The sequence below is a fragment of the Lampris incognitus genome, chromosome 20 (genome assembly GCF_029633865.1).
Source record: "Lampris incognitus isolate fLamInc1 chromosome 20, fLamInc1.hap2, whole genome shotgun sequence".
Taxonomy (NCBI): domain Eukaryota; kingdom Metazoa; phylum Chordata; class Actinopteri; order Lampriformes; family Lampridae; genus Lampris; species Lampris incognitus.
The window spans coordinates 34562018-34581200 of NC_079230.1; the positions used below are offsets into that span (position 1 = coordinate 34562018).

The window sequence follows — 19183 nt, forward strand, 5'->3', positions numbered from 1 at the left end:
AGGCAGTCTTCCATTCATCTCCGTCTCGAACCCGGACCAGGTGGTAAGCATCGCGGAGGTCTAGTTTAGTGAACACTGTGGCTCCCTGGAGAGAATCAAAAGCGGACGTCATGAGGAGCAGAGGATACTTATTCTTGACTGTGATGTTATTGAGGCCTCTATAGTCAATACACGGCCGGAGGGTCTTGTCCTTCTTGGCCACAGAAAAGAACCCCGCACCAAGGGGTGATGATGACGGGCGAATAAGACCAGCAGCCAAGGAGTCCTTGATGTACCTCTCCATGGACTCCCGCTCAGGCTTGGAGAGGCTATATAGGTGGCTGCTGGGGAGGGGAGCGCCCGGCAGCAGGTCAATAGCACAATCATAGGGGCGATGAGGAAGCAGGGAGAGAGCTTGCTGCTTGTTGAACACGGCTTGGAGGTCATGGTACTCTGGAGGCAACAGTGACAGGTCAGAGGTCTCAGAGCTTGACACCTGACAGGGGACAGACTGAGGCAGAGCAGACTGGAGGCATATGGCATGACAGACGGGACTCCAACTTGAAATTCTGGCCGATGACCAATCAATATGGGGACTATGCTTAACCAGCCAGGGATGACCAAGTATAATGGGAACAAATGGAGAATTGATAACGAAAAAACTTAACTCCTCTTGATGGTTTCCCGACAACAGGAGGCGCACAGGCTCGGTCTTAGAGGTTATCCGGGGCAGGAGACGTCCATCCAGGGCATTAGCTTCAAGAGGCTGGTCCAGACTCACAGTGGCAAGACCTAGCTGCTTGACAACACTTGCATCCAAAAAGCTTTCGTCAGCTCCAGAGTCAATCAAAGCCAAAAGTTTAGTGGACTGACCTTTAAAACTGATGGTAGCTTGCAACTGGGTACGTGGACGAGGAGACAGAGGGCAGACAGTTGGGCTCACGAGGATCCTCCCCCTCCCTCGTGAGCCTGCTAGTTTGACGGAACGGTGAGGGCAGGAGGCGAGAAAGTGACCAGGCTGACCACAATACAAGCAGCTGTTCTCGGTGATGCGGCGTTGACGCTCCTCCGGGTTGAGCCGGAAGCGGCTGAGTTGCATCGGCTCCGAAGCTGGGGAAGAGTCACGCCTCGGGCTTTCTCGGAGTACGTCAGCCTCAGTCGAGCGAGCTCGGCCCCCAGAGTTTGGAGGTGTGGCCCGTGGTAAGTTGTTGTGACCAGGAAAGCAGCGCGTCCTCTCTCGCCTCCGCTCCCGGAGACGGTTGTCCACACGAATGGCCAGGGTAACCAATTCCTCCAACCCTCCAGGCTTGGGGTAGGAAACCAATTCGTCCTTTATGGATTCGCTTAGCCCGTTGGAAAAGCCGGCTTGGAGGGACTCGTTGTTCCATCCGCTGATAGCGTACGGAACTCAACTGAGTAGTCAGCGACGCTGCGGGAACCCTGGCGGAGAGAGATCAGTCTTGTTGACGCATCCTTTCCCCGCACGGGATGATCAAAAACCTGGCGAAAAGCAGTGGTGAACTCAGCGTAGGATGAGGAAGTGGAGGCCTGCATCTCCCACACCGCTGTAGCCCAATCCAGAGCGCTTCCCCGGAGAAGACCCATGATGTAAGCGACTTTGGCTCCATCTGTGGAAAATGACTGGGGCTGCTGGTTAAACACAATCTCACACTGTATCAAAAAAGGGCGACAAAGTCCAAAATCTCCATCATACTTATCGAGCGGGGCAACCCATGGTTCCTTAGCCGAAGTTGATGGCACTGGGGGTGGCGGAACTGGAGGGGCGGATCCTGGGCTAGCGGAGGCACTAAGTTGGGTCTGGATTCCGGAGATCTTTGAGCTGAGCCCACGGAGGGCGTCAGCCATCTCCTGTAGCACCTGGCTGTGCTGGCCGAGGACCGATTCCTGGTTGGCTACAGCCTGGCAGACTGTGGCCAGGTCTGTGATGGAATGGTCTGCTGGGTCCATAGTGGCTGGAACGTACTGTCACGTATCGGGAAGGAACCCAAAAGCAGACGGGACCACCAGGTAAGGGAAGAATCAAGTCTTTATTGAAGTGACCGATCTCGGGGGTAGAGCAGGAGTTGGCTCAGTGGCAGGTAGGCAGGCAGGCAGAAGTCCATGAAAGGCGACGTTCCAGCGAAGACTGGTCCATAGTGGAGGCCTTTTAAGGGTGAGGGCGATTGCCGGGGTGAAGGGGGGGGTCAGCAGGTGTCAGCTGGTGTACCAGGTGTCAAGGGCGACCGCTTTGATGTCAAGGGCGAGAGGCTGTGACACCCACACTAACACACATACCGACACTAACACACATACCCAAACTAACACACATACTCAAACTAACACACACATCCAAACTAACACACATACCCAAAATAACACAAACATCCAAACTAACACACATACCCAAACTAACACACACATCCAAACTAACACACACACCCAACCTAACACAGACATCCACACTAACACACATACCCAAAGTAATACACACATCCAAACTAACACACACATCCAAACTAACACACATACCCAAAGTAACACACACACCCAAACTAACGCACATACCCAAACTAACACACATATCCACACTAACACACATATCCACACTAACACAAATACCCAAACTAACACACATACCCAAACTAACACACATATCCACACTAACACACACATCCAAACTAACACACATACCCAAACTAACACACATATCTACACTAACACACATACCCAAACTAACACACACATCCAAACTAACACACATACCCAAACTAACACACATACTCAGACTAACACACATACCCAAACTAACACACATACCCACACTAACACACATACCCACACTAACACACATTCCCACACTAACACACACATCCAAACTAACACACATATCCAAACTAACACACATCCAAACTAACACACATACCCAAACTAACACATACATCCACACTAACACACATACCCAAAGTAACACACATATCCACACTAACACACATACCAAAACTAACACACATACCCACACTAACACACATACCCAAACTAACACACATACCCAAATTAAAACACATACCCAAACTAACACACATACCCACAGTAACACACATACCCAAAGTAACACACACATCCAAACTAACACACATACCCAAACTAACACACACATCCACACTAACACACACCCAAAGTAACACACACATCCAAACTAACACACACATCCAAACTAACACACATACCCAAAGTAACACACACATCCAAACTAACACACATACCCAAACTAACACACATACCCAAACTAACACACACATCCAAACTAACACACACATCCAAACTAACACACATACCCAAACTAACACACATACCCAAACTAACACACACATCCAAACTAACACACATACCCAAACTAACACACATATCCACACTAACACGCATACCCAAACTAATACACATACCCACACTAACACACATATCTACACTAACACACATACCCAAACTAACACACATACCCGAACGAACACACATACCCAAACTAACACACAAAGCCAAACTAACACACATACCCACACTAACACACATCCCCAAACTAACACACACATACAAACTAACACACATATCCACACTAACACACATACCCAAACTAACACACATACCCACACTAACACACATACCCACACTAACACACATTCCCACACTAACACACACATACAAACTAACACACATATCCAAACTAACACACATACCCAAACTAACACATACATCCACACTAACACACATACCCAAAGTAACACACATACCCAAACTAACACATACATCCACACTAACACACATACCCAAAGTAACACACATATCCAAACTAACACACATACCAAAACTAACACACATACCCACACTAACACACATACCCAAAGTAACACATCCACACTAACACACATACCCAAACTAACACATCCACACTAACACACATACCCAAACTAACACACATACCCAAATTAAAACACATACCCAAACTAACACACATACCCACACTAACACACATATCCAAAGTAACACACACATCCAAACTAACACACATACCCAAACTAACACACACATCCACACTAACACACACCCAAACTAACACACACATCCAAACTAACACACATACCCAAAGTAACACACACATCCAAACTAACACACATACCCAAACTAACACACATACCCAAACTAACACACACATCCAAACTAACACACACATCCAAACTAACACACATACCCAAACTAACACACATACCCAAACTAACACACATACCCAAACTAACACACACATCCAAACTAACACACATATCCAAACTAACATGCATATCGAAACTAACACACACATCCAAACTAACACACATACCCAAACTAACACACACATCCAAACTAACACACACATCCAAACTAACACACATACCCAAACTAACACACATACCAAAACTAACACACATACCCACACTAAAACACACATCCAAACTAACACACATATCCACACTAACATGCATATCGAAACTAACACACATATCCACACGAACACACATACCCAAACTAACACACATAAACCTACTAACACACATACCCAAACTAACACACACATCCAAACTAACACACATATCCAAACTAACACACATATCCACATTAACACATAACCCAAACTAACATACATACCCAAATTAACACACATACCCACACTAACACACATACCCACACTTACACACATACCCAAACTAACACACATACCCACACTAACACACATATCCAAACTAACACACACATCCCAACTAACACACATACCCAAACTAACACACACATCCACACTAACACACACACCCAAAGTAACACACACATCCAAACTAACACACATACCCAAAGTAACATACACTTCCAAACTAACACACATACCCAAACTACCACACATATCCACACTAACACACATACCCAAACTAACACAATACCCAAACTAACACACATATCAAAACTAACACACACATCCAAACTAACACACATACCCAAAGTAACACACACATCCAAACTAACACACATACCCAAACTACCACACATATCCACACTAACACACATACCCAAACTAACACAATACCCAAACTAACACACATATCAAAACTAACACACACATCCAAACTAACACACATACCCAAACTAACACATATCTACATTAACACACATACCCAAACTAACACACACATCCAAACTAACACACATACCCAAACTAAGACACACATCCAAACTAACACATACCCAAACTAACACATATCTACATTAACACACATACCCACACTAACACACACATCCAAACTAACACACATACCAAAACTAACACATATACCCAAACTAAGACACACATCCAAACTACCACACATACCCAAACTAACACACATATCCACACTAACACACATACCCAAACTAAGACACACATCCAAACTAACACACATACCCAAACTAACACATATCTACATTAACACACATACCCAAACTAACACACACATCCAAACTAACACACATACCAAAACTAACACACATACCCAAACTAAGACACACATCCAAACTAACACACATACCCAAACTAACACACATATCCACACTAACACACATACCCACACTAAAAACTAAAATAAATAAAATCACTGACCAGGAGAACGTACACCAGCCAGGATGACTGTTGGAACTGCCGCTCTGCATGGTCTAGCAGTTAGCTTAGGCTGACCCGCTTCTGCGTCCTGTCAGAACACCCTCGGTGTTTCCCGTTCGGGTGCAGCTCCGGTCAGGGCTGTGGTCCTTGGGCCCACAGGACGCAGCAGACCAAGCTCCCCCAGCAGATCCAACTCCAGCTCTCCCAGCCAGACACCTTCGAATTACCTTAGTCATAGATTAAGGTAAAAAGATAAGATTTAAGTTCAGATTTAAAGGACTCTGATTGTCTGACGGAAGCAGGGAGGTTGCCCATACATTGTCCTGCTCTCTGGAAAACGAGCAAACCAGGGAAACAGTACAGCCTGCTGATAGCATCGGATCTGCAGCCGCATAGCCACTCTTTCCTTATTTACCACTCCAGCTGGAATGATCGGATGATTTTCTGCCCTTTATGCTGGTGGAGGTCAGGGACAGCTTGTGTAGGCCTGCCTTGCTTGAGGATAAATAGTTTGTGCTGGTAATGCAGTTTATTAAAACTCTTAAGATGTACGATGGTCAACATCATTGTTCTCACTCTGAAGTGAAGCTAAGCTGCTCAAATTCAAATTATCTAGCTTTCTTGATTGCACAAATACCTATGACATTGTAGAAATTTAGCACCTTGATGGCTGTGATTGGCTCGCACTCCCGCCATAAGCAGTGCCTTTCCTCGTCCGTTGATTTCCCCTTAAGCTACGCAATATGTATGCGCAAACTCCGAAATTCACAACATTAAAGACAATCCTGAAAAATGCAGAGCCTACTGTAGAGATGGGGGTGATCTGTGGAGTGGAACGGAAGAACACCAGACAAAAATGTTCATACCTCAGCTGTAGTTTTGTTGAGGACAGATGTTGTTGTGATGCAGGTCATGGTTCCAGCACCGAAAAGTGGATTATCATGAAAATTGGTGACGACGGTTCACACGAGCATCGACCCAATACCACAATAAAATGGAACTTCCCCAGCAACGGAAGTATTACGTCACTAAAATGGATGCCTAGGCAGCGATCATTACATAACCCCCCCCCCCAAAAAAAGACAAGGGCTGTCCTCGGGTCTCACTAGACAGGAGAGCGACTCAAATGCCTTCACTAGATTTAGTGTTCTGATGAAAATAAAATACTTCCACAGCACAAAGCTCAAAACCAGTATCCCCATATCCAACACTCTGCCGGTATACATACAGCTGAAGTCTTTTTCCTCTTTCTTATACCAAACACAAACGCTTATAACAAAATCTTCAAAGAAAACAGAGAACAGTGAAAATGCTGAAATTGCTCACACTTTAAACTTAGTCAACTAAGCACCAGACTAAAAAAAAAAAAAAAAAACACAGTCATGGTTAGATGAAACCTCTTGTGTGAAAACATGTCCGTAATTAGAACAAAACAAGAGACAGTGAACCCCAGTAAAAATAGAAATGAAAAGGCCCTCAACTCACAAACCAAACTTTGAGCAAAATGAGGGTGAAACCAATGATTAGAAGCCCAGTTAGAGGTCACTCTAGGTGTGTGTCTTGGCCTAAATGAGTATCAGGAGTGGTGAGCATGAGTCATTGAGGTCAACGGCTTGCTGAACTGACACGTCGTACAAGTCAGCGCGTATCGCTTAACATCACCTCTCACGTCAGGCCAGTACACCCGTTTTTGGAGACAAACCTGAGTCTTTGCGATCCCAAGATGACCTGCCATAGGGTGGTCACGAAAGTATTCCAACAGGATGCCACGGAGTGAGGTGGGCACATATAGACAGAGATCCATATAGGGGTGCAGGCAACATGAGGATCTCTTGTCTCTGAAGTAGAAAATGTCATCCTGAAGACAGAATTCAGACAAATCAACACAAGAGTCACTCTCCAGCATACCATGTAGTGAACTGATGGTTATGTCAGTGACCTGTAGTATACGCAACTGCTGCTTGTCAGTCAGCACCAACAGGGGTTGGCTCCTGAGGTTCAGTGATCCTAATGTAGCATAGCTGGGGAGTAAGTCAACCACCTCACCGGGTGAGACTGGGTTGTTGGACAATGCATCGGGGACAGAGTTTGCTGCTGCGGGTTTGTGCACCACTTCAAAATCAAAGTCAAAGGCACCACCGGGCTAGCCGACCTGATGGGGTCAGCCATGACATCAGCCATCACAGACTGTTGTGGTCAGTCACTACTGTCACATGGGTCCCCTCAATGTCGGGCTGGAAATGTGCCAGGGCCCAAATCACACTGACTTCTTTTCTGATGTAGAATATGGCTGTTCCGACTTGGAGAGGGTGCTGCTCACATATGCCAGTGCTCTCTCATGGCCACTTTCATCAATCTGGACCAAAGCTGCACCCAAACCAACATTGCATGCATCTGTGTGAATGGCAAATGGTTTGTCAAAGTTGGGGAGAACCAAGACTGGCACCATACACAGCTTTGACTTGAGGTCATCTAGGACTAGCTGGCAGTCACTAGACCACTTGAATGGGGTCCCTTCCCTTGTTAGTGCAATGAGGGGTTCTGCAACCTTTGCATAGCACTGGTTGAATCTACGGTAGTAGCCAGTCAAGCCAAGGAATTGGTTGACTTGTTTGACTGTACGGGGCCTTGGGCAGTCTTTGATGGCACTGACCTTGTTCTCATCCGGGCTTAGGCTTTCCTAAGTGACAACGTAGCCCAGGTACCAGAGGGAGGTTTTGCGTAAGTGACACTTTGAAAACTTCAAAGACAACCTGGCATCCGCCAGGCGAGTGAAGACTTTGTTGAGGTCCTCCAGGTGTTGTGAGAAGATAGGTGAAGCAATGACTATATCATCCAGGTAGACTACACAACATTTGTAGGTCAGACCAGCAAGGATTGCATTCATCAGTCTCTGAAAACTCACAGGGACATTCGATAGACCGAATGGCATCACCCTAAATTGATATAAATGCAAGTGACAGACGAAGGCAGTTGTGGGGCGAGACTCAGGGGCCATGGCTACTTGCCAGTATCCTTGTGCAAGGTCTAGAGTTGAAATGAACTTAACCCAAGCAAAAAAGTCCAATGACTCATCTACTCTAGGGAGAAGGTATGAATATTTGACAGTGGCCTTGTTCACTTTTCTGTAGTCCACGCAAAAGCATGGTTTGGGGTTTTCATGACTCTGCCTAGCTACGATTTTAATGGGAGATCACCACGGCCCATTAGCAGGCTCGATAACACCATCAGCCAGTATCTTGGAGACCTGCTCTGCAATTATTCTCCTTTTCTCTGGGGAAGTGCAGTACAGTTGTAGGCACACTGGCTTAGCTGGGCCTGTATCCACGGTGTGTTCGACCAGAGAGTTGTGGCCCAGTCTACTGTCAAACAGGTGAGAGAACTCTTCAAGACATTGTGAGAGCTCTGTTTTCTCCTTTTCAGATAGGGCAGCGTCCAACACTTTGTCCTGAATGCCCACCAGTCATTCAACATGGCTCAGGAATGCAATATAACAATCAAAGTCTCTCAGCTCCTCATCAGTTAGCTCTGGAGTTGACATATTGTTTTCACCTAGCCATACTCTCTCCATGGCTGGGTGCATATGTACGTTGGCTGGTATCATGAAGTCAGCCCCCAAAAGGATGGCACAGGACAGATCAGGGATAACTGACAATCGGTGGCTGAACAGCTGTCCCAGCAGTCTGATCTGGAGCCAGACCAGGGCAGACGGTGAGCAGCATTTTGAGCGAGCTAGTTCTACAGGTTTGAAGTCCCAAGGTCTCACCCTGTCTTCCAATATTCCACACTCCACCAGGGTTTAGGGGTGCACTGCTGAAATATTGGCTCCCAAATCCATTACGGCTACCAGAGGGATGTCTTCAACTAGAACCTGTGTTTTGATAGACTGACACAGACTTGCCGGTTTGTGCTGTACAAGGTTGACTGAGGGGCTAGTGTCAGAAAGGTCTCACCGCTGTTAATGTTAGACCCCTTTGTATTGTTGTGATTGTATTTTTGATATCTGCATGGCCGGGCCTCTGGGTCCAACTGGGTTTTCATTCCGTCATCACTCACAGCACGGGCAGGAGTTCTCTCAGGTTCACGAACAGTGAGGGCCGTTTGATTTGGCTCTGTCCTTAACCCTTCTCTTGTCTGCAATTCATGCAATTATGAGTGGTCACTCCCGGGGTCAGGCATTTAAAATAGTACAGTCTTTGGTGTGACGAGACTCGGGGGTTGGGTTCGGGCCTTACTGAAGACATTGGGTTTAAAGCCAAGTGCAATTCTTGAGATTTGAGTAGCAGGTCAGAAATTGACAGTAGAGTAGACCCATAGAGGGCAAGTCTGTACTGGTCTGACACATGCCGGCGTATAATCTCAATCTGTTCAAACACAGATAGTGGCAGTTTCAAACGTTTGAACTCACCCACCAGGTGTGTCACAAAAGTTTGAAGGGGCTAGTCAGGCCTCTGAAAGCTATCTAGAATATCTCTCCATATCATTTCCTGGTTATCCGAATGAAGGAAGGCCATGCGGAAAAGGTCAGAAAACTGAGTCCAGGACGACAGGTGTGGTCGCATAGCTGTGAACCAGTTCTTTGGTTCCTTTGCCAAAAATCGTGGCATCTCCATAAATAGCTGGGCGTCAGACAGGCCACAAGCTTCCTTATAAAGGGCCACCCCTTGAAGCCAATCTTCTGGCTGCATGCCGGCATCACCATCAAATCTATCTGGGAGCAGCCGAGACTGGTGCTCAGATGAGTTCAAGGCTGTCCCATCAGTGTCATGTCGGAGGATTGAAGACTGTGGTACAGGGGTAGAGGTATGAAACATGGGTTGGTAGTGTGAAACAGATACTTGGGGAGGGTTAGCCTGTCTTTCTAAGTGTTGAAGTAAACTCTGTTGTAACTTAAGTGACTGGTTTTTGGTTGACTGTAAATTAGTTACCTGAAGCTGTAAGTGTGTAACCTGAGTAGCAAGGTGCTGAACATCAGAGGACAAAACATAGGAATGATTATAATTGGTATCATCCCAAAAATCCCCACCAAACAACAATGAGCCCCTATTTGCCATTTTACCGACTATGCAAGGAAAAAAAATCTACCCCAATGAACCACAGAGCTAAAGATTGGCCGTATGATAAATGCACATTAAAACACTAAGTAGTCAATCACGAATGTATACAAGGCAAAACAACATTTATATTGTAGCGAATTCGGGGGGCAGCCGCGGGAACTGCCACAGCCGGGACGCGAACCCGTGTCTCCCACTCCGCAAGCGACAACGTTAATCAGTCGACTAAAAGGTCAGATCCGTTAGCCAAGGGCGAAAGTGTGTACTCATCCATGCACGTTACACTACCCGCCTCCTTCGGGCATCCCACTTCTGCACCAATGTAGCGAATTCGGGGGGCACCCGCAGCAGCCGGGACGCGAACCCGGCTCTCCCGCACCACGGGCGACAACGTTAACCAGTCGACTAAAGCAGTGTTTCTCAACCGGGGGTCCGCGGACCCCTAGTGGTCCGTGGTGTAATTGCAAGGGGTCCGTGAAAATAAAATATCTTTTAAAAAAAAGATCCTATGACATTTATAGAAATAGGATTATTTTACTCAAATGTGACTGAGACCTTTACCTAAACTATAAAGGGTAACAGGACTTTTTTCTCTAATTACATCTGTTTCACAAGTGTCATTTATTGTATTTTAATAAGAGATCTCGCTCCCGTTTGCATTGTTAAAAGTTACTGCATAAAAATTCTGTTGTTACATATATCTGAAAGTTACTGAATACATATTCTGTTTTGTTACATATATCTGAAAGTTACTGCATAAGAATTCTGTTTTGTTAACTAAATATAAGTTACAACTGAAAGCTCTTATTTTTGCCCCAAAGAGTGAATAAATGCTATAATGCAATTTAAAATGCAGTTTCTACTGTTTCTACAAATTGCAACCCCCCTCCCCCAAGATCAGGTGGAGGGGTCCTCAGGGTAGATCAAAAATACGCAGGGGGTCCAGGACCCCAAAAAGGTTGAGAACCACTGGACTAAAGGGTCCGACCTATTTATCCGTGATCGTTACATTACCCCCCTCCTTCGGGAACGCGCTTCCCACTTCTGACACCAATGCAGCAAATTCAGGGGAGCACCGCGGGTACCGCCACAGACGGGACGCGAACCCGTATTTCTTACTCCGCAAGCGACGACGTTAACCAGTCGACTAAAGGGTCCGACCTCTTAGCCAAGGCCTACCGAGCCTATTCATCCGTGATGGTTACAATATTAACCTTTGAATGGAGGAATAAAACAACATTCAACGCACTAAAAACTTCCCGTTCTCAGACGCTTCAAATGTAGTCCGTAGACGCCACAACTGTAAGTATCTCCTCCAGCACTTTTTTTATTTGTTTTTTTTGTTTTGTTTTTTTTTTCTTCCCGGCGCCGGCAATGAATGGACAAACACGTTTTCCGTGCAAGCTTAATGTCCCTCCTGCGGCGCCGTACACAGCGCGCCGCGCTCCGCCACAGGACAAAGTGACCGACGAAGTCCACACACGTACTGGTGATTAAACCAGCACGACAACCGCACGTATGTGCAGCAGTCACTATTCCGCCTCAGAAAAACACAGCGCTGAAAACCCACACGGCGTAGTTCGGGGTCCACACTCTCATTGCGATCTAAAACGGGGCAGAAACTCTCGGGAAAACAGCCCGCTAGCGGACGTGATTGAAGCCCCTAGCGTTAGCGGGTTAAAAAGAAAATGTAGCGTAGCCCAGTATATATATGCACTTGGCCACCGTCGTTGCACGGACATAACAAGTCGCTGGTAAACACGCTGAATCCACCTGAACTCAAACAACAGTCCGATCTTACTCGGAGAACTAACAGCCGAGGCGATCACGACACAGTTCGGCGCCATTTGTAGAGATCGGGGTGATCTCCGCGGAGTGGAATGGAAGAATACCAGACCAAAATGTTCATAGCTCAGCTGTAGTTTTATTGAGGACAGACATTGTTGTGATTGATACAGGTCATGGTTCCAGCACCGAAAAGCGGATAATCACGAAAATTAGTGACGACAGTGCACATGAGCGTCTAGTCTACCCAATACCACAATAAAACCGTAAGGTCCCCCGCAGCGGAAGTATTACATCACCGAAATGGATGTCTAGGCAGCGATCATTACACTACGCATACCATAGAAAAGTGAGCGAACTTGTGCGCTATACGGCGTTTTGCTCTTAGAAGTTTAAGGATTTAGAAAGGACAAGGACATAAAACTATCTGTTGAGCTGGAGTGCACAATCTTCTTGTTGTGTGTGGAGGATAAGCAAAGCTTAACTCGGTTTTCTCTTTCATCTCCTCGTTCATGGCAATTTTCCACTGCCTTGATTTGGTTGACGCTATGGCGTCCTGGTAGGTTTGAGAAATGTCGCATACTGCTCTATATCAAGAGTCCACGCATGTTTGCAGTTTGTCCTCTGTATCCTGTCTCGAATTCCTGTAGGTAAGCTGGTCTCCTCTTGGTTCGCGGTGGGTTCCTTCTGTTTACAGTCTCGGTGACTTTGCCCGGCTGTGTGCGTTCAGTCTGTTCTAGTCAGGACCGAAAATTGAAAAAGCCCCTTAGAAAACAACATGTTAGGCATTTTTGAGGAAAAGCACTTTGTGTGTTGTTTCTGTAAGATTTTTTAGTGCTGAATCAATTTCTGCGGGTTATCCAGCTGTAAAAATTGCTGTTTAGTCATAAACATTGATTAAATAGCATATGCGCATTTTAATCTCCAAAACTGGAAATGGCTATACTTAAGCTTCTAGTTAACTTATAAAGGTGATGTATGACTTTAAATCCATGTTTGTGATGTCCTAAAATCCACCTTTTACCATAATGCAATCATGCCACCTTTCCTTATTTGCATAATTTGCGTATATTATGTAACAATTGGGTAAAAAGCAGGAACTGGCGAGATTCTTGATGATACTATATAGTCCTATAAAGAAATTATTTTAGGTTTTAGGTTTTAAACACCAAAAGGTCAATATCATAATTTTCTTATTGGAATAATTTGCATCAAATTAATTTAGTAATAATTAGGCCAAAACTATGATATACACCAGAGATGTACAGATCACAATAGGGATATGAAGTGCTTCACAGTCATTGTAATTTCTGTATTATAATTATGTGCTGAATTCAACAACAATAATGATGATTATGATAATGATAATAATAATAATAATAATAATAAGGCAATTTAAGCGGTTTGATCTATTTATTAAACCAAAACAAGGTTCTCACACAGGTGGTGTCATGGTCTGGTGCCCCCTCTTGTTCTCTAGTGCATTTTTATGTTGTCTTCCTCTTTGCTCCGTGTTCCCCATTCCTGTTCTGTCCTGTGTCTTCTGCATGTCCTTCCTGGTCCCCAACCCTCTGTGTACTTCCTTGTCCCCAAACCTACTTCTCTCTCCATGCCCCTTGCTCCTAGTCCCTAGTTCATTCTCGGTCTTCTCCTTACCAATCCCTATATCCTTATGTCTCCTTAGCTCCCTTCCTGTGTTCCTTCCTTGTCTGTTTCAGGGGGTGGTGCAGAGTGCTTAAAAATAACAAGTTAGTTATTCATACAGGTTTCACTGGAGTTTCTGCACTTGCAAGTTGCAGTACAAGGGTTAGGCTTGCAGCCGCATCGCGCTGTCTTGCATCCAGTGGTGCAGGAACAGGTGATTAGCTCCTCACATGCCTCTGGAACTGGAGGCAGTGACATGAGTTGGGGAACAAGAACATTTTCCTCCATCTTCCATCCCATATCTTCAGGCAGGGGCAGAACTGGGTGCTGTAAGTGGGCCTGCCACCAGACCAAAGCCTGGAAGTGAGAACGCTGGATATGAAAGTAGAGAGCATCTCTAGTCGGTGGTAGGCTCTCTATTTTCATGCCTTTACTAAACATGCTTAGCCGAACATCATCAATGTTGTCAGCATTCATCACACCATACAATTAGCAGAAAAATACTTCTGCATCCTGGACGGTATGGTTGGTAAGTCCAAGACCTTCACCAAGCCCCTTAAGTAGGTGGTTATTCTCTACAAACACACCCCAGCACATCTTCTTAGTATGTCCTGCGATGTACAAGGTTGAGTCACTCCCTGTCAGAGCATGGGAACACAGAATCCGTTTGAGGACCTCTTCTTCCATCTGTAGCTTTTCCACTATTGTATGAATTGGGATATACTTTCTTTCCTTTGCAGTGCCAGCTCTCATCCAGATTTTTGTACATGGCATCATGTGGAAATATGCAATTAGCAGTATCAAGACATCTGTGTATCTAGCAGAGACAACAATGGTGTCTGCGCTGCTTTTGATGTAGTGAAGAACGATCCTTGTGTCAGCTTCTTCATGTTTGGCTTCCAAGTTAGCAGTGTCAAGGGCTGGATCTGAAGCTTTCACAGTTTCCTTATCACTGAACCCACCTGCAGCAACTATGTACATTTTCTGAAACTCTATAGGCAAGTGAGTATTGCAGTATCTGTTTTTTGTATCTCTGGTGTTCCTAGGTGCCACAGGGTTAAAACAAAGAAAATAACTTAGGCGGAAATTGTGAAAAAAATATGTTCTTTGTGGTTTGAGAAGCTCCATTGACATTTACGTATGTCAGAAAGGTTCATAATTGGATTTGAATGAAAGCTACAAATGTCCCCTTTAAAATGATACCAAACACAATATTATTGAACATTGAGAAGTGCCTGAACTATGAGCCTAAACCAGGATAGGCAACAGCATCTAACATCAAATTTACTATAGGGGGGTGGTTATCTTGGAGGAGGAAATATAGAAAACCAGGGGCCTTATTTGAAGGGTAACCGGTGGATTCTGGTTTGGGATACCTTGACCTTTCAAAAAATGCTGGTTACCCACTTTTCCTCAAAAATGCCTACAGGGTCACATGATTCTGAAGTTACAGCCATACTATTCAGGTAAAGTCCCAGAAACTCCACTCTGAACACCCTGACCTGGTACATTTTCTACATTTTCATCAACAACATTTTCTTCACTGTCATTGACCCTGGGATGTGCATTCCTATCACCATATTCTGTGTATGACTCAGGTGTTTGTGTTTCACCAACCTGTGCTTTTGGACCCTCACTGTGTCTCGATAGTACACTAGATAAGCTGGGCTGTTTTTATCGTAGCCAATGAAAACACCTTACTCGCACCTAGAGTCTAGTTTCCCTTTCTTTTGCTTGTAAGCAGAACAGATTGATCCACATTTCTGCGGTTTGGATATGTTTAGTTTCTTGCCTGTGAACAGCTTGTATGGTGTTTTCTTTGTGCACCTGTTGTAGCACCTGTTCCTCACATAAGCTGCTGTCTGCATAGCGTAGTTAGCTTAGCGTATTAGGTTATCTGGTAATTTGCTTTCTATCAGTAAGCATCTGCTCATATCATAGAGAGTTCGCCAACCTCTCTCTGCTGTGCCATTTTGGTGGGGTGAATAGGGTGCAGATGTCTCATGTCTAATCCTATTCTTGGTTAACAGTGCATGGAAGTCTTGGCTTGTAAACAGTGCCATTATCCGAATGGATACACTTGGCTTCTCCGTAAGGTGCTATGTCTGCTAAGAACCTTTCTGTGGCTTGCACTGTATCACTCTTGGACCTTAGAAAATACACCAACACGGTACCTGAGTAGTCGTCTGTAAAAGACTGTGCATATCTGTACCCTTCTATGCTCGGTGTTGGCATGAGACCGGCTAAGTCAGTGTGGACTAGTTCTAAGGGTTTCTTGGCCTTTCTGTCTTGCTCCCTATTTCTCATCTGGATAAATTTGCCCTGTGTACACACTTCACATAACTGATCTGGTCTGACTGCACTTCCTTTTATCTCCATGCCTTTCACTACACCTTGTAACTTTTGTACATCTTCGTAGTTACAATGACCCAAAATTTCATGCCAAGTTTGCATGTCGTGACACCCTGTACATTGGTCAACACTGTTCAACAGTTGGCAAGTAATACAAATATCCACTCTCGTGGATGTCAAACCTGCTACCGTCCTTGGTAACCATGCGACTGCTCCCTTTCTTGAAAGTGATTGTCACCCCTCCATTTGTTGCTCTTGCCACCGAAAATATGTCATGTGGGTATGAAGGCATGTACAGTGTATCCCGTAGCCGCGCTCTGTGCTGTCGTCCGGCGCTGTCTAGTAAACATATCATCACCGTTCCTCTTCGTTGTGCTATTTCACTGCACCTGGTGCCATCGGCTAACTCCACTGAATGGGTGTCAGGCTGGAATGAGTTGTCGAAGCTTTTAAACTTTCTGATGTGGTTCACGATGTGGGATGTTGCTCCTGCATCCACCATGATGCCTTTGATCTTCGCGTTGCCTGGTGGTCTCTCGTTCTTTGTGTGCGTGGCCTTGAAGAGATGGTCATGGTCGCTATTTTGTTCCTCTGTGACTTTTCTGACACCATCTTGTTCCCCCTTTTTCTTGCACAGGGATTCTTGGTGTGTATTATTTTTGCAGTAACTGCACCACACTTTTCCAAAACATTTTCTTGCCTTGTGCCCTTTTATTCCACACTTATAACACGCCATGATGGCATCTTCATCTTTTGTGTTGCTAGAGTGCATCTTGGTGGCGCCTCGGCCTTGCCTTGCACATGTCTTCATCACATTATCCGTAGATCTTGCCGTGTTAATTTTCTCTGCCTCTTCATAGACCCGTAGTCTTCTTTTAAAGTCTGCGAACGTAACGTTATGTTTGTTTTGTGTTATGTGGACGGCTAGCGGCTTAAAAGAGTCTGGTAGCCCGCGTAGTATCATGGCTACTATCAGTCCATCACTCATGGTCTCGTCTGCATCTCTCAGTGCCGTAATGAGGTTCTCCGCCCTTATTATGTAGTCGGTAACACTCTCATTGTCCGCCATGCGTAGCTTGGTCAACGACATGTATACATTTATTATCCGCGGCTTGCTTTTTCCGGAATAATGTTCTTTCAGTATTCTCAGAGCCTTCCTGCCATCATCAGCGGCGTCATGTCTTATCAGCAATAGGCTTTTATCATCTATCAGTCTTATTAGCTCAGCATAGCAATCAGCATTCTTCCTCCTGTCTTCAGCTAACTGTTTTTCGCTAGTGCCGGTGGGCTCATGTAAAATAGTCTCTTTTAGCTTCAGAGTATGTAATGAGGTAATGAATCTTGTTTCCCAAAGGTCATACGTGGCTTGCTTTTTCCAGAATAATGTTCTTTCAGTATTCTCAGAGCCTTCCTGCTATCATCAGCAGCTTCATGTCTTATCAGCGATAGGCTTTTATCATCTATCAGTCTTATTAGCTCAGCATAGCAATCAGCATTCTTCCTCCTGTCTTCAGCTAACTGTTCTTCGCTAACACCGCGGGGCTCATGTAAAATATTCTCTTTTAGCTTCAGAGTATGTAAGCAGCTAATGAATCTTATTTCCCAAAGTCATACTTATCTTCGGATCCGTCGAACAAAAGCTGCGGTGCCAAGACTCCTGTTGCTCTGCTTGCCATTTTACTAACGCGCTAATTTTACCATGGCCTACTAGCTTGCTATACTTTTTCTTTGCTAAACTAGCTTGTTAGCTTCATTGGCTAATGCATAATATGTCGCGTAAAACTTCTTCTGAGAATATAAACACCGATAAAGGAACTCTGTGATATAAATGCTCACTTATCTCCAAGCTGGTCCACATAGCCTGTAGAAGTTCCGTGTAATACTTCGCGTTAAACTTCTTCCGGGATGCTAGCTTGTGTCCAACTCTGCCTGGGCCCATAACCTGTTGAGCTGGGGTGCGCAATCTTCTTCTTGTGTATGGGGAATAAGCAAAGCTTAACTCGGTTTTCTCCTTGGCCTTTAACGTTAGGCATATTTATTTAGGCCAAATACAGCAGGTCCTAGCTCTCTACTACCGACTCTTACAACAGTCACTGTCGCACACTGAGAACGTGGCAGCTTCCCATCCGAATGTACCGTAATACAATGAGTAAGGGCGCCATCAAACGACAACACTTAACACTATCATTAAAAATACGTTATAACACAGCATACTTGTAAAGTGAGATTTTGATAGGTTGTTATGAATTTGTTGTATGGTTATTTTGATTAAATTATCAACTGCCTACACTGACCGCACGTAGTTGCCACACACTATCGTTTTAACGAGGCTGCTTTGACTGCAAATGCAATACAGCTAACTGCTAAGCTAGGCTAAGCTCGAAGCCCTATCAAACTAGGAACGAAAGGCTGCCTACTAAACCCAATCAGAAAGAAAATTAGAGAATCTAGCGATAAGTGAACTAAGCACAGAAATAGCTATTAAGTCAGTAGGACAATTACAGAGGTTAGGACAGCATATAGAGAAGAGATAGTAAGAGAATAAACAGCAGTTATCGATCTGACAAAGCCGATTAGAATGATGCGGATCCCAGAAACAGCTGGCAGTGATGAGCAGTTACCAAAGCCACATAGTGTGGTACTAGTACTTTTACCTAAGTAAATGATCTGAATACATCTCCCACCATGGGACTGTCGTAAAGTTGTGACGTCATTC

At 44.9% G+C, this 19183-nt stretch overlaps 1 protein-coding gene across 1 annotated transcript in view; it reads left to right on the forward strand.

Moving 5' to 3' along the window:
- Window positions 1–19183, forward strand: part of ache (acetylcholinesterase) — a 202445-nt gene that overhangs the window by 118373 nt on the left and 64889 nt on the right. The gene's annotated exons all lie outside the window — the stretch shown is intronic.